This window comes from Cricetulus griseus, chromosome 3 (assembly GCF_003668045.3).
Source record: "Cricetulus griseus strain 17A/GY chromosome 3, alternate assembly CriGri-PICRH-1.0, whole genome shotgun sequence".
NCBI classification, from domain to species: Eukaryota; Metazoa; Chordata; class Mammalia; order Rodentia; family Cricetidae; genus Cricetulus; species Cricetulus griseus.
In genome coordinates this window covers 82,343,775-82,369,753 of record NC_048596.1, presented here as the reverse complement: position 1 = coordinate 82,369,753, position 25,979 = coordinate 82,343,775, and the positions used below count along the sequence as shown (strand labels likewise).

At 43.9% G+C, this 25,979-nt stretch overlaps 2 long non-coding RNA genes and 1 other non-coding gene across 3 annotated transcripts; 2 read left to right on the top strand and 1 right to left on the bottom strand.

The window, feature by feature from the left end:
- The first annotated feature begins 415 nt into the window (after window positions 1-415).
- On the top strand, window positions 416-6,322 carry LOC118238553. Its single transcript, XR_004769092.1, has 2 exons — window positions 416-476; window positions 5,944-6,322. It is a non-coding gene; the product is annotated as an uncharacterized LOC118238553 (long non-coding RNA).
- LOC113832019 lies at window positions 3,762-3,867 on the top strand. Its single transcript, XR_003484328.1, has one exon. It is a non-coding gene; the product is annotated as a U6 spliceosomal RNA (small nuclear RNA).
- LOC118237898 lies at window positions 5,510-25,407 on the bottom strand. The gene is made up of 2 exons (XR_004769093.1): window positions 25,322-25,407; window positions 5,510-6,253 (listed from the first exon to the last, which is right to left on the bottom strand). It is a non-coding gene; the product is annotated as an uncharacterized LOC118237898 (long non-coding RNA).
- Window positions 25,408-25,979: the final 572 nt, after the last annotated feature.

The following is a 25,979-nucleotide window of genomic DNA, read 5'->3' as shown; positions in this document are numbered from 1 at the left end:
TCCTCCTCCTCCTCCTCCTCTTCATCCTCCTCCTCCTCCACCTCTTCATCCTCCTCCTCCTTCTCCTCTTCCTCCTCTTCCTCCTCCTCCTCCTCCTTGTTTTTCGAGGCAGGGTTTCTGTGTGTAGCTTTGGAGCCTATCCTGGCACTCGCTCTGGAGACCAGGCTGGCCGCACTGCCAACGTCCGGCCCTTCCCTTATTTTCAATACGAGAAAACTGAGACCCAAGACTGTAAGCGACTTCCTCTGGGACACACACACACACACACACACACAAACACAAACACACGAATTGTCGTGGTCATGGTGTTGAAAGGTTCAGGCTTTGACGCTGATGGCTCTACCTCCTTAAGAGACAGACCCACCCCCTGACACAGTCGGGGCAGGCACAGGAAAACTTGCTAAGTCATCGCAGGACACCCGCCATGCATTACACCTGCTGAAGACTCTGGGCATGCGTAGAACCTCAGTGCACAGGTGCAGTCTTCCCTTTAAAAGCTCCAACTTCTCTCTCTGCTTCCTCTCTTTACGCTCTCTCTCTGCTCACTCCTTCTCTGCTCTTCTCTTCTCCCACCTATGCGCTCTCTCTGCCTCTTTATGGTGATCGGCCATGGCTGTCAGCCATTACCCTTGTTCCTCTTCTAAACTAGTCAACATGTCCCATCCCACAGCTTTCTCTTTTTCTCTTTTTAAATAAAAACATAACAGGTGTCTCTTCACAGCAATAGAAACTCTAAGACACCCACACTGTTCCATGCAAAGTAATAGGCAGCTGTGGCTCTGTGTTGGTGCATCTGATCCCTGCTCCCAGAGGGGCAGGCACTGATGATGGTGGATACTGATGACTGCTGCACATCAGCCAGGGGCTACACTGCCACCCTGGGCAGCCTTGCCAAGGCCACCTTTGATGCCATCTTTAAGACATACAGCTACCAGATCCAGGACCCCTGGAAAGAGAGAGTGTTCATCACGTCTCCTTATCAGAATTTACTGGCCAGCTTGTGAAAACACATGTCAGTTGTCTCTGTCCAGGGGACCCGCGCTCCAGCTGTGGCTTTATTTTTCTATAAAGAAAAATAAAGTGAATTAAATCTGCTAAAAAAAAATAGTAAGCCAGGCAGTGGTGGTGCACACCTTTAATCCCAGTCCTGGGGAGGCAGAGGCAGGTGGATATCTGTGAGTTCAAGACCAGCCTGGTCTACAAGAGTTAGTTCCAGGACAGCCTCCAAAGCCACAGAGAAACCCTGCCTTGAACCTCCCCCCAACAAACAAACAAACAAACAAACAAACAAATAAAAAATGTTTCTGCTGTCCTGGATCACAAGCTTCGTCTGTTCCTTTCTGGGACTCTTTCTGTGTGTTTAAGAAAATCCTTCGTCCAGATGCAACTTTGTTTCAATTCTGAGTCAGCCTTGGTTTCACTTTCAAATCACTGCATAGTAATCTGGTAAAAAGTTGAGTAAGGAAACTAAGGAAAAACTAGAGGGTGGGGCAGGGCGGGGTGAGTGAGAAATAGCTTGTGCTGAGGACGCCACTAGGGAGTAACAGGCAGTAATTAATAACATGGCGGCCAGAGTCACACTCCCCATGGGAGTATGACTTAAAGGGCTTCCTCCTCCTAGGCTTACTCTCTAGGGCCCCCTGGAGGAACTCACAGACTTTTATTTTTTTCTGTCTGAAGCTGTTCGAATTCATTGGTGGCCACAGAAAGGCCAGGTTCTCGGGAAATCAGAAAACAACAATAATCCAAACCCAACAATAACCGACCCTGAGTGGCTGGACTGGCTTCAGTAAATCATTAGTCTGTACATAAGAAATTTCTAGACACATCTAAGACTGAATTTTTATAGCCCAGGCCAGGACTTGTGTCAGGAGAGTGGGGTCTGGAGAGAGCTGCTACAAGATTAGCAGAAGCTAATTGGCACAGAACTGCATGCGACATACGGAGCATTCGAGACAAAAATCTGAGCTACACAAATAGATGACCTACAAAGTGTGGGTAGCCTCGTGGCCCAGAGCTTTTGAGTGGGTATGCCTTTCCTGTTCTCTGGTCCAGTCCTACTCCCTTGACTGCCTTTCTATTTCTTTCTTTCTTTCTTTCTTTCTTTCTTTCTTTCTTTCTTTTTTCTTTTCTTTCTTTCTTTTTTTTTTTTTGGTTTTTCGAGACAGGGTTTCTCTGTGTGTAGCTTTGGAGCCTATCCGGCACTCCCTCTGGAGACCAGGCTGGCACCTTTCTATTTCTTAATGAACAATTTCTACTTCTGTGAATATTGCTAACAGTCTGCATGAGTCCTGGGGCCAGGCCTGGGACTCTGAATTTCTCCTGAGCTGCAGCTCAGGGTGGTGGATCTTAAGGTAGGTCACTGGGTAGAATTGCAAGAATTATTGACAGCACTGATGCCTGGGTCTTAGCTTTGGGTTGGTGAGGAAGATTGGACGTTAGGGTTGTTCAGAGCTTCCAAGAAGATTCTGGTCTGAAGTAGGGTCTGGTATGCATTAGCCTGAGGCGGTAGTTCCCCAATGTTGGAGAAAACAGTCTGAGGGACTAGGCATGCAACTCAGTTGGCAGAGTGCCTGCTTCACATGCAGGAAGCCCTGGGTTCTATCCCCAGCACCAAATAAACACCAGGCATGGTGGTACACCTGTAGCCCCAGCACTTGGGACATGGAGGCAAGAGATCGAGGTCATCCTCAACTACATAGTGAATTTGAGACCAGCCTGAATTACAAGGGACCCTGTCTCAAACAAGCAGAATCAAGTAGATTAGTTAAAAAAAAAATGGCAGCTAGCCCTGCTCTCCTGAGCTGATTTAGAAGGTCTGGGCATGGCTTGAGGGTCTTCATTTCTAACCGGGTATTGCTGAATACCTATTGCATAGGTGACAGATCAGTTTCATTAAGACAACCAGTCTGGGAAATTACACAGAGTGAAGGGCATCACCAAGAGGGGACCACCGAGTATCACTGTGTAACCAATGGTAATCAGCTAGTGGTTTCTATAAGACTTACTAGCTGTCTGATTTATTACTCTGTGTGCTTTATCAGGACAGTGGTGTCCCTGTAGAACAGAGAGCAGTGGCCTTTCCCTCTCCCCCCCCACCCCCAACACCCTGGGGAAGAAAATAGGATTGTGGGAGTTAGAAAGCTGTGGTCTCCCCACTGAGTAAGGACCATGGTAGAACACCCACCTTTGCAGAAAGAGGGCACAGCTACCTACTGTGTAAGCAAAGAGTGGAGGAAGTGAGCAGCAGCCAACCCTAGGGACATGAGATGTCCAAAGGGAGAGTTCTCCTTTTGGGGCCAGAATGTTCCATGTCAGGTTGCTGAGAACTTGGAGGCCATTGTTCTGGAATTATTTCTGGAATTATTGCAATGTTTCCTCCAGTTTTCATGTTCCCTACAACAATTACAAGGAGGAGGAAGATGATGAAGAGGAGGAATCAAAAGAAGAGTCAGAAGAGGAAGCAGGGAAAGGACAAAGATGAGGAACAGGAGACAGATGTGGTGGTGTGGTCCTATAACACCATCTATTCTGGATGCTGAGTGAGCCAGAGCCTTGAGCTTAGGAGTCTGAGGCCAGCCTGGGCAACAGTGAATCCTTTGTTAAAAGAGAGGAAATGGGAGGGGAGAGAGGTAAGGAAGGAAGAAAAAAAGAAAGAAAGCACTATGCCACACATACAACTAAGCTTGAAGATGGCTCGGAGACGAGGTCCAGCAGCCTGTAAAAATATCATTTTTATAAAATTCTATGAAAAATGTATGTGCTTCTGGTTTTGACGGCATGCATCTAAAATTGGAACAATTACAGAGATTAGTATGGCTCCTATGTAAGGATGACATATAAATTCTTGAACCATTCCACATTTTAAAATTTAATCCTTGTTTAAGTAGTATTCATTTTGCTGGGCGTTGGTGGCGCTCGCCTTTAATCCCAGCACCTGGGAGGCAGAGGAAGGTGGATCTTTGTGAGTTCGAGACCAGGCTGGTCTACAAGAGCTAGTTCCAGGACAGCCTCCAGAGCCACAGAGAAACCCTGTCTGGAAAAACCAAAAAAAAAAAAAAAAAAAAAAGAAGTATTCATTTTTATCTTTTTCTAAGACGTTTCCTTTGTTTTCTTATTTTTAACTTCTTTCAGGAACATCTTCCTGGCCATTCGCCTGATTCGGGTGGCACTGTTAATCCTCAGCAGAAAACAATCCTAAGGTGTGGGAAGACATGATCTATTGAGCATCCACTATTTACCAGACATCCCACCTACCTCTTCCCACTCTCAGATACCTCATCATTGTACTAGAAAGTTCTTTGGTCACTGGGAATAGGGCTGTATGATGCATCTTCCTAGAAAGTTGGCAAACATTTCTTTTGTGGGGAGCATGAGGATTGAAGCTCAGGGCTTTGCCATGCTAAGCATACACTGTCCCCCTTGAGCTATAACCCTCAGCTCCTGCAAACATATTTCAAAGCTGACCAATCCACTTAGATAAAGCATTGTTGCTGAGCAAATGGCACTCATATTCAGCTGGAGGTCTGAGAAGCGGGTGGGCCATTAAGTTGGACCCTTGGGTCATTAAGCCATAGAAATTCTCCAGGTATCTCATACTGGCCATCAAACTCCTGCAGAGAGTTGGTTATTTAATTACACCACAAACAGAATTTTGACAATTGTTTCTAAATAGCTTTTTCAGGCCTATTGGGGTCTTAGGCTGAATTGATATATGGTGAGTCTAATTTTTGCCTGCTGATGGAGAGCTTTAAATATTGCTTTTTTGTTTTGTTCTGACCTGTCATTTGCAGATTATAAATTGCATGGCAAAACAGAACCATGTATTAGGCAAATGATCATGGATAAGAGTGGATAAGAGTGAGTGCTGCACAAACACAAAACCCTGAGTTCAAATCCCAGTACCCACATTAAAAAAATAAGCTGGACATAGCTGTGTGGGAGCCTCTAGCCTCAGTGCTCTGTCTGGTGGAGACAGCTGAGTCATTGAGGCTTGCTGGCTGCCAGCCTAGCTCAGGTTCAATGAGAATCCCCATTCCACAGCAATCCAGTGAAGAATGATAGAGCAGACATCCAACTTCCTCCTCTGAGTCTTCAGGTGCACACTTGTGCATACACTACACACACGTGCATACACTACACACACATACACCACAGACACATACACATACACCATGCATACACATATACCGCACACACAGACACATACCACACGCACACATACCACACTCACACCACATATACATACACCACACACAAACACACATATACACACATTCCCCCCTACACACCATATACATATACCACAGATATACCACACACACACCATACACCACACACATAGTACACACATACATATCACACATCACACTCACACACACACACACACACACACACACACACACACACTCACACACACACACACACACACACACACACACACACACACACACCATACACTTTCTTTAGTAGCATTTATGTACTTGATAAATAGGTTTCTAGGCTCCTGTACATGTCAAACTCTGGGCTTTTAATATTGATCAAAGTAGACATAGTCCTTCCCTTCACAGAGCTTCAGGGCTGGAGTAGAAGAGAGGCTACACACCAGTGTGGACACCAGGCTGTATATTCACTTGTCTTTTCTGTGTATAAAACCCCAAGATGCAGAATTGACAGAAAACCACAGGCTATCAGTTACAATGGTAGTGCAGGTATGATGGCTTCAGCTGGGCCATGAAGGATAAGGAGAGGGCAGGATTGTGGGAGGACACAAACTCATACTCACTCAAGACAGGGCACTGAAGGACAGATGGAAGAAATTCATCCAAGAGAGGCTGTGGAAGTCCTCTTGTCGGGCAGTTGGCTTGTTTGTGTGGGTGGGGCAAGGCCCAAATGTTCTGAACACCACAGACCTCGCTAACAGACTCTCTTCCATTCTCACAGGAGGTTCTGTGTTCCTGCCTCATTGACAGGTGGCCATGATGTTACTGCTCAATCCTGACAAGAAGGTTCCTGGTATCTAAGACGTAGGACTCGTTTGCAGGGAGAAGACGGCTGTCCTTAGAGGCAACATTTACTTTTAGCAGCTTTAGGCCTGGCACAGGAAGCAGTCAGATGAGTTGGACTCTCACATCTGCCTCCTTCTGCAAATTCATCCAGTGCTCCAGGCATGTGCTCCCATGGCTCCTCACATGAGGCAGGAATAGAAACAGCGTGGGCCTCTTTAACAAGATCATAGAGAGCTCAGGTCAATCTAGAAAACAAAATGTGACTCTGTCTCAAAAAAAAAAAAGGCTTTTAATTAAAAAAACAAAAAGGATCAGTGAGATGGCTCATTCAATAAAGGTACTTGCCACCAAATCTGACAACCTGAGTTTGATCCCTGGAGACCACATAGTGGAAGAGACTAACACCTCCTCCAAGTGGTCCCCTGACCTCCATGCACACATGCACGAATACATAAATATAATTTAAAAATAGATGCTTGGGCTCTGCTGAATTCTTAAATCTGAAAACTCTATATCTTATTATTTATTTTTTCTGGTTCAAGGTGGACATTTTACATTCAAACTACGGCACTCCATCTCCTGGACAGGACCTGTGTTCTAGTTGCATTTCTGTTGCTCTGATAGAATATAACTTAGGGGAGGAAGCTTAGCTCACTTAGCTCACAATGGCAGGTTACAGTCCATCACAGCTGGGAAGTCAAGGTTTCAGGAATTTAAAACAGCTGGTCACATCACACCCACAGCTGAGAGCAGAGAGAGATGAGTGCATGTTTATGTTTCGCTCATTTTTTCCTCTTGTATACAGTTTAGGATGCAAATGCAGGGAATGGTGCCATCCATTTTTCTTCCCACATCAATTAAGGTAATCAAAACATCACCTCCCTGTCATGGCCACAGGCCAACCTGATCTAGACAATTGAGGCTCTCTCCCCAGGTTACTCTAGGTCACATCAGGTTGGTAAGACCATCACAGCACAAGGCAAGTATGTAGACAATTGTGGAATAATCCTTTTGTACATAGTGAAGACATGTTGCTCTTATTGATTTAATAAAGAGCCAACTGGCCAATAGCTAGGCAGGAAGAGGTTGGGCAGGAGAGTGCTGGCATGAAGAAGGGTGGAGTTGCCAGCCAGAATCAGAGGGAGCAGGATGAGTTAACAAGCCATGAACCAATGTAAATTAATAAACATGGGTTAATTTAAGTTGTAAGAGCTAGTTAACAACAAGCCTAAGCTACCAGCTGAGCATTTATAATTAATAATAAGTCTCTTTGTTTTATTGGAGAGCTGGGGATCCCAACGACAAACCCCACCTATAGGCAGTAATTGTTGATGGTTTCTGTTCACGTTGTCCATGGTGCTATCAGGAGACCATAAGAACCTTTTTTTGTTTTTGTTTTTGCTTTTGTTTTTGTTTTTGTTTTTGTTTTTCGAGACAGGTTTTCTCTGTGGCTTTGGAGACTGTCCTAGAACTAGCTAGCTCTTGTAGACCAGGCTGGTCTTGAACTCACAGAGATCCGCCTGCCTCTGCCTCCCGAGTGCTGGGACTAAAGGCGTGTGCCACCACCGCCTGGCCCATCAGAGATGAGATCTACTGGGAAGAAGTTGGGTGGAGTCAGAGTGGTCTACCACCATGTCCCTGGTCTGGATACTCAATCCCACAGCATGCATTGTTTTTGTCCCAGTCAGGTCTCTCCTTAGAATGGCTGATTCCCCATCTCTACCTGGGCATCCACAGGCCCCTGGCACTCTGCATGTCCCTAGCCTGCTGGACAAATTCTCCTTCCTTCCCACAGATCCTCGTTTGGTTTCCAGGCTCAGACCCTCTTGGTGGCCAAGCTAGAACCTGGAGATCGGTCCCCTTACCTTCCCAGTCTCTTCCACCTCTGATCAGCCAGTAAGTCCTGTCTGGCCTACCTGTACAATGTCTATGGAACCTAGCCCCTCCTTCCACACCTTTCCTGGGTCAGGCTTTCATTACCATGCTTGCAGCAAGATCACTGGGGCTATGCCAGAGTTGTTTTCAGTATAGCCTTCCCCCAAGCAACCAGGGAACATCTAATTTCTCCAAACAACATACTTGCTTTGCCCTTCCTAACAGCATTTGTCACTCTTTGAGCTAGAACAGGAACCTGACAGAGATTTTTTCTTTTTCTTTCTTTTTTCCTTTCTTTTTTCCTTTCTTTCTTTCTTTCTTTCTTTCTTTCTTTCTTTCTTTCTTTCTTTCTTTCTTTCTTTCTTTCTTTCTTTCTTTTTCTCCTTCCAAGGCAGGGTTTCTCTGTGTAGCTTTGGAGACTATCCTGGCACTCGCTCTATAGACCAGACTGGCCTTGAACACACAGAAGTCTGCCTGCCTCTGCCTCCCGAGTGCTGAGATTAAAGGTGTGCACCACGACCACCTAGCTCTGACGGAGACTTTCTAGAGCCCTTGGGGCCTTAGGTCCTGCCTACCTTTCCAGTGTCATTTTGGGAAACAGTCTGCTTTTTATCCAGAGCCAGGTGACTTCTAGCTCTCAGGACTTGCCAACACTCCTGCTTGTGTTGGGCATTCTCTCTACAAGGCACAACTGGTTCCTTCCCTTGCCTCCATGACAGGAGCTCTCCTCCTCTAGCCTTTGCATGTCTCTGTTTCACAGGTGAGGTAAACACCATGCTAAGCTATGATCTCCTGCAGCTGATGGTTCCTGATTCATCTTACCATCGTGAAATTTCATTGTGAGTAGGGATTTGATTTATTCGTTGATTGACTGATTGATCTTGTGGTCCTGAGGATCAAACCCATACTAGGCAAGCACACATTCCTAGCCCAGGGAATTCTATTTTTTATATCATTTGAAATATTTATTGATTTTGATTTTGTGTGTATGGATGTTTTGTCTGCATGTATGTCTGTATACCACTGTGTGCTTGGTGTCTGCAAAGGCCAGAAGCAGACATCAGATCCCCTGGAACTGGAGTTACAGACAGCTGTGAGCTACCATGTGGGTACTGGGAACTGAACTTGGGTCCTCAAGAGTAGCAAGCACTCTTAATCACTGAATCATCTTTCAGCCCGTATTATTATTATTATTATTATTATTATTATTATTATTATTATTATTTTTATTTTTAAGACAAGTTCTCTAGCCTAGGATTGTCTTGAATTGAGTATGTAGCCAAGGATGATCATCTTGCCTATATCTCCCAAGTGCTGGGATCACAGGTGTGCACCACCATACCTAGTTTATGTGGTGCTGGGGATTGGACTAGGGCCTCATGCATGCTAGGCAAGCCCTCTGCTGATTGAGTTTCATCCTTATTCTTTTAACCTTTGCTTTTTTACAACAAAGCACAAAATGACAGAAATATATATATATATATATATATATATATATATATATATATATATATTTGGTTTTCCGAGACAGGGTTTCTCTGTGTAGCATATATTATTAATTCAAGTTAGGGAACAGGCTTGTTTCACATGTAAGTTCCCTCTCCCTCTCCCTCCCCTAACCCCCATCCCTTCTCCCCCACCCCATCCACCCACCACTCCCCAGGCAGGGTAGGGCCCCCAACAGGGGCTCCACAAAGTCCACCAAATCTTCCTGTGCTGGGCCTAGGCCCCTTCCCATGTGTCCAAAGACAGAGCGCATCCTTTCACGTGGGATGGGCTCTCAAAGTCCCCCCCACACACCAGGGAAAAATGCCAGTCCACCTCCGGAGGCTCCCCGGAGTGCAGGGGCCTCCCCATTGGCATCCATGATCAGGGGGCTGGATCAGTCCTGCACTGGCCTCCCAAACAGCGTCTGGGGTCGATATGCTTTCCCTTTTTCAGGCCAACTGTTTCTGTGGGTTTCTCCAACCTGGTACAGACCCCTTCGATCTTCATTCCTCCCTCTCTTCAACTAGGTTCCAGATTTCAGCTCAGTGTATTTCTATGGATGTCTGTCTCTGCTTCCATCAGCCATTGGATGAGGGCTCTAGGATAGCATAGAGAGTAGTCATCAATCTCATTCTAGGGGAAGGGCTTCTAGGCTATCCTCTCCTCCACTGCCCGGACTGTCAGATCGTGTCATCCTTGTAGGTCTCTGGAGATCTCCCTAGTTCCAGATCTCTTCTCGGACCTATAGTGGCTCCCTCTGATATGGTATCTCTCATCCTGCTCTCTCTCCTCTATTCTTCCCCCTACTCAATATCTCTGCTCCTCCATTTCCTCTCCTCTACTCTTCTTCTTGTGCTCTTATTGTGGCAGCACCCTCTCCCCTACCCTCATGCTCTCAATTAGCTCGGGAGTTCATGCCACTTGCCATTCCTGGGGTCTATTTATCCCTTAGAGTCCTTCATGATTTCTAGTTTCTTTGGTGAAGAGGATTATAGGCTGGTAAACCTTTGCTCTATGTCTAAAAATCATATATGAGTGAGTACATACCATGTTTGTCTTTTTGTGATTGGGTTACCTCACTCAGGATGGTTTCTTCTAGTTCCATCCATTTGCCTGCGAATTTCAAGATTCCATTGCTTTTTTCTGCTGAGTAGTACTCCATTGTATAAATGTACCACATTTTCTCTTTCCATTCTTCAGTTGAGGGGCATCTAGGTTGCTTCCAGGTTCCGGCTATTACAAATAATGCTGCTATGAACATGGTTGAACATATGACCTTGTTGTATGAACATGCACTATTTGGGTATATACCCAAGAGAGGAATGGCTGGATCTTGAGGTAGATTGATTCCCATTTTTCTGAGCAACTGCCATACTGATTTCCAGAGTGGTCTTACAAGTTCACACTCCCACCAGCAATGGAGGAGTGTTCCTTCTTCTCCACATCCTCTCCAGCATAGGTTGTCATTGGTATTTTTGATTTTAGCCATTCTGACAGGTGTGAGGTGGTATCTCAGAGTTGTTTTGAGTTGCATTTCTCTGATGGCCAAGGATTTTGAGCACTTTCTTAAGTGTCTTTCAGCCATTTCAGATTCCTCTGTTGAAAAATCTCTGTTTAGTTCTGCACCCCACTTTTTAATTTCATTGTTTGGTGTTTTGGTGGCTAGCTTCTTGAGCTCCTTGTATATTTTGGAAATCAGTCCTCTGTCAGATGTGGGGTTGGTGAAGATCTTTTCCCATTCTGTGGATGGTCGTTTTGTCTTACTGACTGTGTCCTTTGCCTTACAGAAGCTTCTCAGTTTCAGGAGGTCCCATTTATTAATTGCAGACCTCAGTGTCTGTGCTTCTGGCGTGATGTTCAGGAATCGATCTCCTGTGCCAATTTGTTCAAGGGTTATTCCCACTTTCTCTTCTAGAAGATTCAGTGTGGCTGGATTTATGGAGAGATCTTTGATCCATTTGCACTTAAGTTTCCTGCATGGTGACAGGTATGGATCAATCTGCAATCTTCTGCATGTCCAAATCCAATTGTACCAGCACCATTTGTTGAAGATGCTATCTTTTTTCCATTGTATAGATTTAGCACCTTTGTCAAAAATAAGGTGTTCGTAGGTGCGTGGGTTAATATCTGGGTCTTCAATTCGATTCCATTGGTCTATCTGTCTATTCTTGTGCCAATACCAAGCTGTTTTCAGAACTATGGCTCTATAGTAGAGCTTGAAGTCAGGGATGGTGATGCCTCCAGAAGATCTTTTATTGTAAAGAGTTGTTTTGGCTATCCTGGGTTTTTTATTTTTCCATATAAAGTTGAGTATTGTTCTTTCAATGTCTGTGAAAAACTGTGTTGGGATTTTGATGGGATTGCGTTGAATCTGTAGATTGCTTTTGGTAGGATTGCCATTTTTACTATGTTAATTCTACCTATCCAAGAGCATGGGAGATCTTTCCATTTTCTGGTATCTTCTTTAATTTCTTTCTTTAAAGTCTCAAAGTTCTTATTGTACAGGTCTTTCACTTTTTTGGTTAGTGTTACCCCCAGATATTTTATGTTGCTTGTGGATATTGTGAAAGGTGATGTTTCCATGATTTCTTTCTCATTGAGTTTATCATCTGTATACAGTAGGGCTACAGATTTTTTTGAGTTAATTTTGTATCCTGCTACCTTGCTGAAGGTGTTTATCAGCTGTAGGAGTTTCCTGGCAGAGTTTTTCGGGTCACTTATGTAGACTATAATGTCATCTGCAAATAGTGAAAGTTTGACTTCGTCCTTTTCAATTTGTATCCCTTTGATGCCCTGTTCTTGTCTTATTGCTCTAGTTAGAATTTCAAGTACAATATTGAAGAGGTATGGAGAGAGTGGACAGCCTTGTCTTGTTCCTGATTTTAGAGGAAACCTTCGAGTTTCTCTCCATTTAGTTTGATGTTGGCTATTAGTTTGGTGTATATTGCGTTTATCATGTTTAGATATGTTCCTGTTATTCCTGTTCTCTTCAACATCTTTATCATGAAGGGATGTTGGATTTTGTCAAAGGCTTTTTCAGCATCTAGTGAGATGATCATGTGGTTTTTCTTTTTCAGTTTGTTTATATGGTGGATTACATTGATAGTTTTTTGTATGTTGAACCATCCTTGCATCCCTGGGATGAAGCCTACTTGATCGTGGTGGATGATTTTTCTGATATGTTCTTGGATTCGATTTGCCAATATTTTATTGAGTATTTTAGCATCGATGTTCATGAGGGATATCGGTCTGTAGTTCTCTTTCTTAGTCTTATCTTTGTGTGGCTTGGGTATCAAAGTGATTGTAGCCTCGTAGAAAGAGTTTGGCAATATCCCATCTGCTTCTATTGTGCGGAACAGTTTGAGGAGTACTGGTATCAGCTCTTGTTTGAATTTCTGGTAGAATTCTGCAGTGAAGCCATCTGGCCCTGGGCTTTTTTTGGTTGGGAGGCTTTTGATGACTGCTTCTATTTCATTAGAGGTTATGGGTCGATTTAAACTGTTTATCTGATCTTGGTTTAATTTTGATAAGTGATATTTATCCAGGAAACTGTCCATTTCCATTAGATTTTTGAATTTTGTGGAGTACAGGTTTTCAAAGTATGACCTGAAGATTCTCTGGATTTCCTCAGTGTCTGTTGTTATATCCCCCTTTTCGTTTCTGATTTTGTTAATTAGCATGCTCTCTCTCTGCCTTTTGGTTAGTTTGGCTAGAGGTTTGTCTATCTTGTTGATCTTCTCAAAGAACCAACTCTTTGTTTCATTGATTCTTTGTAATGTTTTCCTAGTTTCTACTTTATTGATTTCAGCTCTCAGGTTGATTATTTCCTGGCGTCTACTCCTCCTTGGTGAGTTTGCTTCTTTTTGCTCTAAAGCTTTCAGTTGTTCTGTCAATTCTCTAATGTGACTTTTCTCCAGTTTCTTCATGTGGGCACTTAGTGCTATGAACTTCCCTCTTAGCACTGCTTTCAGAGTGTCCCATAAGTTTGGGTATGTTGTGTCTGCATTCTCATTAGATTCTAGGAAGTCTTTAATTTGTTTTTTTTATTTCTTCCTCAACCCAGGAATGGTGCAATTGGGTGTTATTCATTTTCCAAGAGTTTGCAGGTTTTCTGCCATTTGTATTGTTGCTGAATTCTAGCTTTAATGCATGGTGGTCTGATAAGATACAGGGGGTTATTTCAATTCTTTTGTAACTATGGAGGTTTGCTTTGTTGCCTACTATGTGGTCAATTTTAGAGAAGGTGCCATGTGGTGCTGAGAAGAATGTTTATTCTTTTGAGTTTGGATGGAATGCTCTATAGATATCCGTTAACCCCAGTTGGGTCATAACTTCTTTCAGATCCTTTGTTTCTTTGTTAAGTTTCTGTCTGGTGGTCCTGTCTAATGGCGTTTCTTTGTTAAGTTTCTGTCTGGTGGTCCTGTCTAGTGGCGTAAGGGGGGTGTTGAAGTCTCCTACTATAAGTGTGTATAGTTTTATGTGTGGTTTGAGCTTCAGTAATGTTTCTTTCACAAATGTGGGTGCCTTCGTATTTGGAGCATAGATGTTCAGGATTGAGATTTCATCTTGATGGACTTTTCCTGTGATGAGTATGAAATGCCCTTCTTCATCTCTTTTGATTTTAGTTTAAAGTCCAATTTGTTAGATATTAGGATTGCTACACCGGCTTGTTTCTTGAGGCCATTTGATTGGAAAATCTTTCCCCATCCTTTTACTCTGAGGTATCGCCTGTCTTTGAAGTTGAGGTATGTTTCTTGTAAACAGCAGAAGGATGGATTCTGTCTTCGTATCCATTCTGTTAGCCTATATCTTTTTATGGGTAAGTTAAGACCATTGACATTTAGGGATATTAATGTCCATTGTTCGTTGGTTCTTGTTTGTTTTAGATTTATTGTTGGTGGTGTCATTGTGTGTGGATTTCGCCCTCCTGCTTCTTTTTGTGTTTGGCAAAATTAGATTATCTATTGCCTGTGTTTTTGTGCATGTAGTTATGTTCCTTGGGTTGGAGTTTTCCTTCCAGAACCTTCTGTAGTGCTGGATTTGTGGATATGTATTGCTAAAATCTGTTTTTGTCATGGAATATCTTGTTTTCTCCATCTATAATGATTCAAAGTTTTGCTGGGTACAGTAGTCTGGGTTGACATCCATGCACCCTTAGTGCTTGTAGGGTATCTATCCAAGACCTTCTGGCTTTCAGAGTTTCCACTGAGAAGTCGGGTGTGATTCTAATTGGTTTGCCTTTCTATGTTACTTGGCCTTCTTCCTTTGCTGCTCTTAATATTTTCTCTTTATTCTGTAGATTTGGTGTTTTGATTATTATGTGTTGGGGGGACTTCTTTTTGTGGTCCAGTCTGTTTGGTGTCCTATAAGCTTCTTGTACTTTCATAGGCATATCCTTCTGTAGGTTGGGGAAGTTTTCTTCTATGATTTTGTTGAATATGTTTTCTGTACCTTTGAGCAGTGTTTCTTCACCTTCTTCTACACCTATTATTCTTAGGTTTGGTCTTTTCACGGTGTCCCATATTTCCTGGATATTTTGTGTTAGGGATTTGTTGGACTTGAGGTTTTCTTTGGTTGATGAATGTATATCCTCTAGCGAGTCTTCAATAGCTGAGATTCTCTCTTCTGTCTCTTGGATTCTATTAGTTATACTCACGTCTTTAGTTCCTGATCGTTTATCCAGTCTTTCCATTTCCAGCATCACCTCATTCTGTGTTTTCTTTATTGTGTCTAATTCAGCTTTCATGCTTTGAACTGTTTCAAGAGCTTCCTTCACTTGTTTGGTTGTTTTATCTTGGGTTTCTTTAGATTCTTTAAGAGATTTGTTTATTTCTTGAATTTTTTGGTTTGTCTTTTCCTCCATTTCGTGTAATTTTTTGCTTGCTTTTTCTTCTATTTCTTTAAGGGATTTTCTTGTTTCCTCTTTGAAGGTCTCTATCATCTTGCTGAGATAATTTTTGAGGTCCATCTCTTCTTCATGCACTATGTTGGGCTTTTCAGGTCTTGCTGGAGTGGAGTCCCTAGATTCTGGTGGTGTCATATTGGTCTTTCTGTTGTTGAGCGAGTTTTTATTTTGTCTTCTTCCCATATCTTTTTCCAGTGAGTGCAGGTGGGGTCTCTCTATCTCCTCTTGTTACGCAGTAGTGTGTGTGGGCCAGGAATTCAATGTCTGAAGCTCTGGATGGTCTTGCCTCTCCTGGTAGTCTCCTCACTCTGAAGGAGTTAGGCCTCCATAGGGATTGGGTGTGTGGGGGCGGGACAGGAAGTAAGAGTGGGGTGTTTCCAGGCTCTGGAGGTTCCTTACTGCCTGGGCAGGTCTACCCCAAGCAGGAGCAGGCCTGGGGAGATTGGGGTGGATGGGGCTTTGATAGGGAGTTGGGTAAGAGTGGTGGATCACTCACTTCCTGGTGGATCGGTGGGCGGGAAGGGAAGGGAAGAGTGGCCTGTACCCAGATTCAGGGAGCTCCTCCCTGCCTGGGCGTGTCTATTTAAAGCAGGGAGAAGCCTGGGGGGATCTGGGAGCTTTGGACAGGGGTTGGGTAAAAGCAGGGGATCACTCACCTAGTTGCTGATGGGTCGGTGGAAAGGGAAGGAAGCCTCTGTGTAGCTTTGGAGCCTATTCTGGCATTCGCTCTGGAGACCAGGCTGGCCTTGAACTCACAGAGATCTGCCTGCCTCTGCCTCCTGAGTGTGGGGATTAAAGGCGTGTGCCACCAACACCTGGCTCAGAAGTATCATTTTTTTTTCCTGAGACAGGGTTTCCCTGAGGCTTTGGAGGCTGTCCTGGAACTAGCTCTTGTAGACCAGGCTAGTTTTGAACTCACAGTGATGCACCTGCCTCTGCCTCCCGAGTGCTGGGATTAAAGGCATGCACCACCACTGCCCGGCAGAAGTATCATTTTTAAAAAAGAATTTTACTTTATTTTAAATGTGTGTAGGTCTATGTGTGGGTGTGGTGGGTGGTTTGAATGAGAATGACCTTTGTAGGCTCATACATTTGAACACTTGGTCCCCAATTGATGGACTGTTTGGGAAGGATTAGGAGGTGTGGCCTTGTTGGAGGAGGTGTGTCATAGGTGTAGGCTTTGATGATTCAAAGCCTCCCATCCTCCCCCATGTTCCAGATCAAGATAAGAGCTCTCAGATGTTCCTGATGCCACACCTTTGCTCAGCCATCATGGACTCTGACCTTCTGAAACTATAAGCCCAGTTAAATGCTCTTTAAAAATAAGTTGCCTTGGTCACGGCAAAAGAAACCCTAGCTAAGACAGTGGTATGTACACACGAGTGCAGTACCCACAGAAGCTAGAGGTGATGAATTCTCACTCAGACAGTGGTATGTGCATGGAAGAGCAGTGACCACAGAAGCAGAGATGCTGAAATTACAAGTGCTGTGAGCTGCCTAGCATGGGTGCTGGGAACTGAACTTGGGTCCTCTGGAAGAGCTGTATGTATTCAACCACTGAGCCCTCTAGCCCTGAAGTACCATTTTGAGAGCAAATTTTGGAGACCGTTTTTACAGTCCTTCCAATGTTTATTTTGTAGTATATTCTTAACTAATAACTACAGGACCTTTAATTTTTTAATCAGGCCAAAAGGAGAGAGTTATTTAATATTTCTTTCTCTTCCCTACTACTGTCTCTAAATCTTTACTGAGAGTAAATTGGCATTGGTGGACCTGGCCATGGAAGTCAGGCTTTGTGCTTTGGAAGTATGTAGTCTACCAATGAACCATATCTCCAGACAAGGAAGACATGATCTTGCTAGGTAGCTGTGGTGGTTTGAAAGGAAATGATCCCCAAAGGGAGTGGCACTATTAGGAGGTGTGGACTTGTTGGAGGAAGTGCATCACTGTGGGGTTGGGTTTTGAGGTCTCCTTTGCTCAAGCTTCCCTTAGTATGACTTTCAGTCTACTTCCTGTTGCCTGAAAGATGTAGCACTCCCAGCTCCAGCACCATGTCTGCTTGCACGCTACCATTTTCCCTGTCATCTTCATAATGGACCAAACCTCAGAAACTGTAAGCAAGCCACCTCGATTAAATGTTTTCTTTATAAGAGTTGCGTGGTCAGTCAGTTGGTGGTGGCACATGCTTTTAATCCCAGCACTTGGGAGGCAGAGGCAGGCAGATCTCTGAGTTTGAGGCCAGGCTGGTCTACAGAGCTAATTCTAGGACAGCCAGGGCTACACAGAGAAATGTAGTCTTGAAAAAAAAAAAGACTAATATTTAAAAATGTGTGTAATTTTATTTTGAACTGAGTCTCACTGTGTAGACCAGCCTGGCTTCTAAAAGCCACCTACCTCTGCCTCCCAAGTTTGAGGATTAATGGTATTTACACCATACCTGGAAATATATGCAGTTTTCATTTTAAATAAAATAATGTAAGCCAGGTGGTGGTGGTTCACACCTTTAATCCTAGCTCTCAGGAGGTAGAGGCAGAAAGATCTCTGTGAGTTCGAGGCCAGCCTGGTCTACATAATGAGTTCCAGGGCAGCCAGGACTGTTTCACAGAGAAACTCTATCTCGAAAACAAAAACAAAACAAAACAAAAAAAGTGGATCACCACAATCACCAAAGAACAAGGTTCTTTCCCACAAGCTCCTAAGGAATGATGACTTTTTATCTACTTGCTGGAAATCCTTGAGCTCATTTCCCTATCATAAAAACAAAACACCTGCAGACCTAGACTACACTGGCATTGTTTTAGAATTTATTGATTTCATGTTCATTTTAGAACCTACATGTTTTCAATGACAATTTAAAAAATTTAAACTTCTTTTGCCTTTAAAAATAATTTTTATCATAAGTGGATACCAGACATAAAGCAAAAGATACCCAGCCTATAATCCATAACCCCAGAGAAGCTTGAACCCTCCAGAAACAGATGCAGAAATCCACAACTAACCAATGGGCCAAGCTCCCGGAGTACAGTCTAAGTGAAGGAGGAATGAAAATATGAACAAAGGAGTCAAGACCATAAAGGGGAAACCCACAGAATCAGCTGACCTGAGCTAGTGAGAGATCACTGATCTCTGACAAATGGGGAACCTGAATAAGACCAAATTAGACTCCCTTAATATAGGTGACAATGGTGTGAATGGGGCAATATATGAGGCCTCTGGCAGTGGGTCCAAGATCTACCACTAATGCACAAACTGACTTAGTGGAGCCCATTCTATATGGAGAGATACTTTGCCCAGCCTAGACACAGCGGTGTGGGAGTGGAGGGGTGCTTTGGTCCTGCCTCAACCAAATGGATGGAACAGACTTAGCAGACTTCCTAGGGGAGGCCTTACTCTCTCCATGGAGCAGATGGGAGGAAACAGGGAGTGGAGGATTTGGGAGAAAAGGAATGGGGGAACTGGGATAGGAATGTAAAAAATTAATTTAAAAAATGAACAAAAAATAATAATAATTTTTATTTTTACTTATATGTATATGTGCCACTTGAGTGTAGGTGTGTCTGATACCCTGAAGCTAGAGGTCATGTGTGTGCTGGGAACAGAACTCAGGTCTTCTGGAAGAAGAGCAAGCACTCCTCCATTGCTGAGCCCTCTTGCCAGCCCATGTTTTTATTTTGATTTGGGTTCTAGCTGAGTAGCTTCTTGTCTCAGTGTCCAAAGTGTCAACATTACAGACATTTACCAACATGTCTAACCCATAATGGATTAGTTAATTTATCAACTAATCAATCAATTAATTAATGATAAGGTCTTTTGTCTAGTCTGGCCTCAAATTATTTTTTCTTTCTTTCTTTCTTTTTTTTTTGTTTTTTTTTTTTTGTTTTTTTGAGACAGGGTTTCTCTGTGGGTTTGGAGACTGGCCAGGAACTCTCTTTGAATACGAGGCTGGTCTCGAACTCACAGAGATTTGCCTACCTCGGCCTCCTGAGTGCTGGAACTAAAAGTGTGCACCACCACACCTGGCCCAACTATGAATTTTTAAATAGACTTTAGGGATGGATTTCATAAGAACAGCAGCAAGTTTACAGGAAAATGAAACAGAAACCACAGGGACTTCCCACATAGGTTTGCCCCCTTCTTGATTCCCCCACAGTCTAGCAGAGGTACAACCGGCGAAGTGACACTGGCCCATTGTTATTGCTCATTGACGTTTGTGGAGCGCATCTCTTGGTCTGTGCATCCTGTGGGTTTCACAGGTGAACGCTCTGCATGTGTCTAGTATTGTGTTTTAAGAAGTCTCATAACACTTTAAAGGATGCCCGTGCTTTCCAATTCAGCTTCCTTTCCATCTTGCTGTTTGGTTTTGTTTGTTTGAATTCCATAAGGAAAAATGCCAGGGAGGGATCAAACCATCTTACCTTACTGTCCTATTATAAACATTTTCATACTTCTATAAAGCTTAGAAAGGACTGACAGCGGCTGGTGAGACATCTCAGAAGTGAAGAGTACACACATGGCTGCTCACAACCATCTCTATCTGCAGTTCCAAGGGATCCATTGCCCCCTTCTGGCCTTCATGGGTACTGTGTTATGTGATATATGGGCATACATCAGGCAAAACACCTGAAGACATAAAATAATGTGTGTGTGTGTGTGTGTGTGTGTGTGTGTGTGTGTATGTGTGTATGTATGTATATATATGGACCCACATTAAGGATCACCAATAGACCTTCCACTAAAGCCAGTAGTTGGCTGGGGATAAGGCTCAGTGACACAGCACTTGCCAGTGTGAAACCCTGTTCTATCCCAGCATAGGTGAGTTTCCAGGCTGACCTCAGATTCACTGCATAGCCTAGGATGACCTAAACTTCCTCCTGTCCCAACCTCCACAGTGCTGGGATTAGAAGTGTGTGCCACCATGACTAGTGTATGTGGTGCTAAGGATGGGATCTAGGACTCCGTGCCCATAAGCAAGCACTTTACAAACTGGACTGCATCCCCAGCCAAAGCCCTGCACATCTTGGGGCTCAGCAGATAGCTGTGTAGTTGAGCACATGCTCAGCCTGACAAGGCCCAGCAGTTGTTACATTTGCCACTTTTACTCCCTATGATGTGTTTATTTTGCTTTATTTATTTCTTGGAATCATTTAAAAATAAGCTGCAGGCATTGTGGACACATGATTTGTAAATACTTGGTAAGCACACTGGAGTAAAGCCTCCCTCAGGCATCGTCTCCAGGTCATAGCTGCACCCATCTCATGAGAGGAATAACTCCACACTCTAATCAACGTCCCATCCACATTCAAACATCCTTAGTTTGCCTCATGAATTCTTTTTTAAAAATATATTTATTATTTTATGTATATTGGTGTCTTGCCTGCATGTTTGTCTAGTTATGGACAGTTGTGAACTGCCATCTGGGTGCTGGGAATTGAACTCAGATCCTCTGGAGGAGCAGCCAGTTTTCTTAACCACTGAGCCATCTCTCCAGCCCTCAAGAATTTTTTTTTGTGATGACCTTTTTGTTTCTAAACTGTGAAGCCATTAAAATTTATCTGTGGTACTTATTATTCTCTCTCATTTTCTTCTTCTTCTTCTCCTCCTCCTCTCTCTTTCTTCCTCTTCTCTCTCTCTCTCTCTCTCTCTCTCTCTCTCTCTCTCTCTCTCTCTCTGACATTGGCTGTCTTCGTCTATTGCTGTCCAACTTTTTGTTTTGAGACAGAATTGCTCTCTGAACCTGGGGCTCACCAATTAGGCAGACTGGTTGGCTGGAGAACCCTGGGATCTCAGCATTTGTATCCCAGGTATAGTGTAACACACAGTTTTTCACATGTGTTGGGGAACTGGAACTCAGGTTCTCATGGTTGTTATCAAGCATTCTGGCTCCCCAAGTAGTCTCCCTCTCCCCAGACTATCTCTCTCTCTCTTTTCTTTTAAAGACAGTCTTACTGTACTGCCTTAGCTGACCTTGAACATCTGGCTCCCAAGATCTTGCTTCAGCTTCCCAAGTCTATGGTGTAAGTAGAGCACTGACATCTAACAAACCCCTTCTTTGAAGCCCAGTGCCTCTTGCATGCTTGGCAAGTACTTTAAAAACTTTGTGTTAAGTATACAGTAACACAGAAGTGACCATTTTTGGCATTATAGGAGTACAGCTTGGTGACAATGGATACAGTTCTTATGTTGCCCCTTCCCTTTCATCCTGTAGAAATGAAACTCCAGGCTCCTGGAGGGGTGGAAGAACATTGACTTTTTATTTCTTTCATAGCCCTAGCTGGCCTGAAATCCTCAGAAATCTACCTGCCTCAGCCTCCTGAGTGCTGGGATTAAAGGCGTGGGGGTGGACTTTGAGGTCTCCTATGCTCAAGCTACTCTCAGCGAGACAGACCACTTCCTGTTGTCTGACTATCAAGATAAAGGGCTCTCAGCCCCAGCACCATATCAGCCTGCATGTCACCATGTGACACCATGTGATAATGGACTAAACCTCTGAAAATGTAAGCTACCCCAATTAAATGGTATTTCTTCATAAGAGTTTCTGTGGTCATGGTGTGCCTCTTCACAGCAATAGAAACCCTAACTGGGACAGTTGGTCATAGCAATTGAAAAAAATATCTACTACAAGCTGAATATGATGGCACATCCCTGTAATTCCAGTATGCAGAAGGCAAAGACAGGAGAATCAGGAATTTGAGAAAGCATGGACTACATAGCAAGACCCTGCCTCCAAGGACAGAAAATCAAAGACAAAAATAAAAACTCCAATAGCCAGGTACTGTTGCATGGCTATCCAACTCTGTGAGTGGTCTCCAGTTCTCCCTGACTGAAGTGAAACAGACTTCAGCAGAGTCCTGTTGTAGACATACCACATACTTGGATCAAGCCTTTCTCCTTTATGGGTCCAGCAGCCACATCCACAAAACAATGGTGTTGACCCTGTTCCTGACCCGAGATGTTCTTCATTTGTAGGGGAGCTACCCCTGGGACCTAACAGTTCCACAGGGTCAGCCATTCTGAATTGTGGGCTCGAAAATCTTTGTGTCCCTAATAAATGGGAGATTGTTCTCTATTGCATTCTACCCAAGGTGCATTGAGAAGAGAGATAATTAGATCCAGGAACCTCCATCCTCCAGGGACCTCACCTCCCAAGTCCATCTTCAGGCTAAGAGATAGGCACATAAGTGGTCCTGGCCAAGGTGTGGTCCCATCCATCACTGGTCCATCATTGTTTTAGCTTGGGTCTGACCCACACTGTGTAAAATTCCTTTTCCAGAGAGACAAGCTACCTCTATGTCACACTGCTCCCTGCATGAGATTCCTAGGGGGAAATTCCAGTTCCTTGAAGTACCTTGCTTCAACAGTTTAGATGGCCAGAGTGAGGGACACAAGCATGTCCTCATTCTTCCAGGTATCCAGTTACAACACCACACCCAACTTGAGCAACTTCCAGCATTGCTATGGCCTAAGCCTTATTTATGGTCTGGCCATCCAACATCCAAAAAATATCAGCCACTGAAAAGGTGAAAATTTTCAGGGTAATCTAGGGGCTCTGGGCCAGTGGGCTTCCTTTCCATTCTTCTGCATATCGAGATTAAAGAGATTCTGCTGATTCTCAAGTATCCCAGACTGTGTTAGCCTACAGGTGTATCTGACTGTGATAGCTCCAACAAGAGACAAGACTTAAGAGTTTGAAAGTAGAAGCCAAACCAGTGGTGGTGGCACATGCCTGTGATCCCAGCACTTGGGAGGCAGAGGCAGGTGGATCTCTTGAGGCCAGCCTGGTCTACAAAGTGAGTACCAGGATGGCCAGGGCTACATAGAGAAACCCTGTCTCAGAAAAAAAAAAACAAGACAAAACAAAACAAAACAAAAGACAAAACAAAACAAATGAGGGTTTGAAAATAGGGAAGATAGGGAGTGGTCTGACGAGATGGCTCAGCAGGGGAAGGGGCTGTTGAGGAATCTGACCACCTGAGTTTGATGGGACCCACAAGGTGGAAAGAGAGACCCAATTCACACAAGCTGTCCTCTGACCTCCACCCCTCTCCCATGCAACCCTCCCACAAAATAAATAAATGCTAAAAAAATAAAGAAAAAACATTTGCTTAAAAAGAGAGACCATAAATACACCTAGAAAAAAACAGGGTGGCTTCGGTTATGCCCAGCATACCTGCAGGCTGAATATGTCTCCCCTGCATAAATTAACAGGCATGTGACCTGCACAGGCCCGCTTGGCCAGCACTGGAGCTTCTGCAGACAACACTGACTAGAACTTTGTGTTTCCCACAGCACCTCAGACTCATGTGATGTGTTGTCTCTTTATTCACTGGTTATCTCCTATATGCATCCCCCAGGGTGCAGTTGCCATCATAACTGAAGTGGAAAGTGTACAGCACAGTGGCTCTGGGGGCATCCATGGTGTCTTGCTGTCCTATGATATTTCAAAAGACTTGTATCACCAGGGAAAACCCACCTCTATGAAGCAGTCCCTCTCCATTACCTCCCCCCCACCCCACCCCACCACACACACACTTAGGACCAGGAAACCACTAATGTAGCCTTTGTGTCTGTAGGTGCCTCTTGTGGACATTTAACACAAATGTAGCACGTTGTTCAGGTCTATTTATGCTGCAACATGTGTCAGTACTTTGTTCTTTTTTTGCAGCTAATTAATATTCCCTGTTTTAGTTTTGTGTCCTGTAGCTCTGGATAAAGAACACCTACAAAGGCACCTTAAAGGAGTGAGTTTCCAGGTCACAGCTAGTCAGTCACTTGGGAGAATGAAGGTGGCAGGAGCCTGAAGTAGCTGCTTCATTATGTTCACAGCCAAGAGCAGAAAGCAAGGGACTAATGCACACAGACTAGTGCTCACCATTTTATGCAATCCCGGATCCCTCTCAGGGATGGCTCCGCCCACAATTAGGATGGGTCCACCCACATCGATGAACTTAATTGAGACAATTCCCACAGACATTCTCAGAGGTAAAGAGAATGTAAAGAGAGGTAAAGGTGCCTGGAGGCTGCCTCTGAGGTGTCAAGTTGACAGTTCATACTATCACACTTCCTCATGGAGAGACCTCATGCTTTTGTTTGTTCATTTTATCCTTTTTTTCTCTTTCTTTTCTTTTTTCATTCATTCTTTCTTTTCTTCTCATTTTTCTTTTCTTAAAGATTTTAGTTATTTATTATGTGTACAACATTCTGCTTCCTTGTATATCTGCACACCAGAAGAGGGTATCAGATCTGATAACAGATGGTTGTGAGTCATCATGTGGTTGCTGGGAACTGAACTCAGGACCTCTGGAAGAGCAGTCAGTGCTCTTAACCTCTGAGCCATCTCTCCAGCCCCCTTTTCTTTTCTTTTTTTCTGAGACAACGTTTCTCTGTGTAGCTTTGGAGCCTGTCCTGGAACTCACTCTGCAGACCAGGCTGACCTTGAACTCAGAGATCTGCCTGCCTATTCTTTTCATTCTTTGGTGGACATTTGAGTTGATCCTACCCTTTGGTGATTGTGAACAGCATAGGTTTTTGTTTTGTTTTTTTGGCCCTGCTCCCAGTCCCACCCCCCACACAGTGGCTAGAAGGCACAGGCCAAGGATGACCGGCACACTAATCATTTCTGTTCCCTTCCTTACACAATGGTCACTTCCCAAAAAGCTTGTTGCAGATGGTGGGCCACATGGGTGCAGAGAGGCAGCAGCCCAGGAAAACAAAGACAGAACTGTGCTGTTTTCTATCTTTTGTGTTTTCAACAGTGGTAGCTGAAGATGTGTTTCTGCCCAGGTCAGCTATCATCAGATAAAATGACATATTAAGATGTTGAGAGATGTGCCATAAATCAAAGCTAGGTGAGAAAGGCAGGATCCACCTACTAGGATGAGCTCCTGAGAGGTCATTAAAATCCAATTGTTTCCTCACATTAAATTGCTGAAGTTAAGAGGAACCTATTTTAAATAAAAAGAAAGAAAATAGAGCGAGTGGGTAATTTCCTTTTAATTGTTGATACAATTCAGAATAAATTAAATTGTAATTAAGTTCGTTTACTTACGAGGAGATGGAGTGTTGATGCTCCATAGGGGCCTCTTCAGCCTTTTGAAAATGAGACTGCTTTGTTTTCTGGATGCTTCTCTGGGGAGTGCCCAAGCAGTTCGAGACTTCGGCTGCTTCGGCGCGTCCTCTAGTGGCCATGTGTGGAAGGTCTAGCAATTGCTCTCTTCCAAAAGGGGCCAAACCAGGTGACTTCAGAAACAGTCTGCAAACTAAGCCCCCAACGATAACAGGAATAATAAAAACCCAGAGACAGATATTAGGGTTCAAGCTGAAAGATCATAGAAGCAAAGCAGCCAAGCCCTAGAGATTTCTCACCTCTGCAAATGCTCAGAACAAAGGGGTGATTGTGTCCTTTGATTGCATCTCCAAACTGCACTGCTCTCCACCAAGCCTCAGAATCCTAGACTGCTGCTCTCATCAACGTGGCTGGAGACTAAATCTTCTTAGACTGACTTTGCTTCTTCCTTTTACATCTCTCAAATCCTAGGATTAAAGGTGTGTGATCCCAAGTGCTGAGATCACCTTTGTGCAAGCTGTTCCTCTTTAGGACTGGATCAGTTTGGTGTAGCTCAGTGTGGCCTTGAACTAATAGAGGTCCATTTGCCCTGGGATTAAAGATGTGTGCCACCACTGCCAGGCTCTATGGCTTGCTAGTA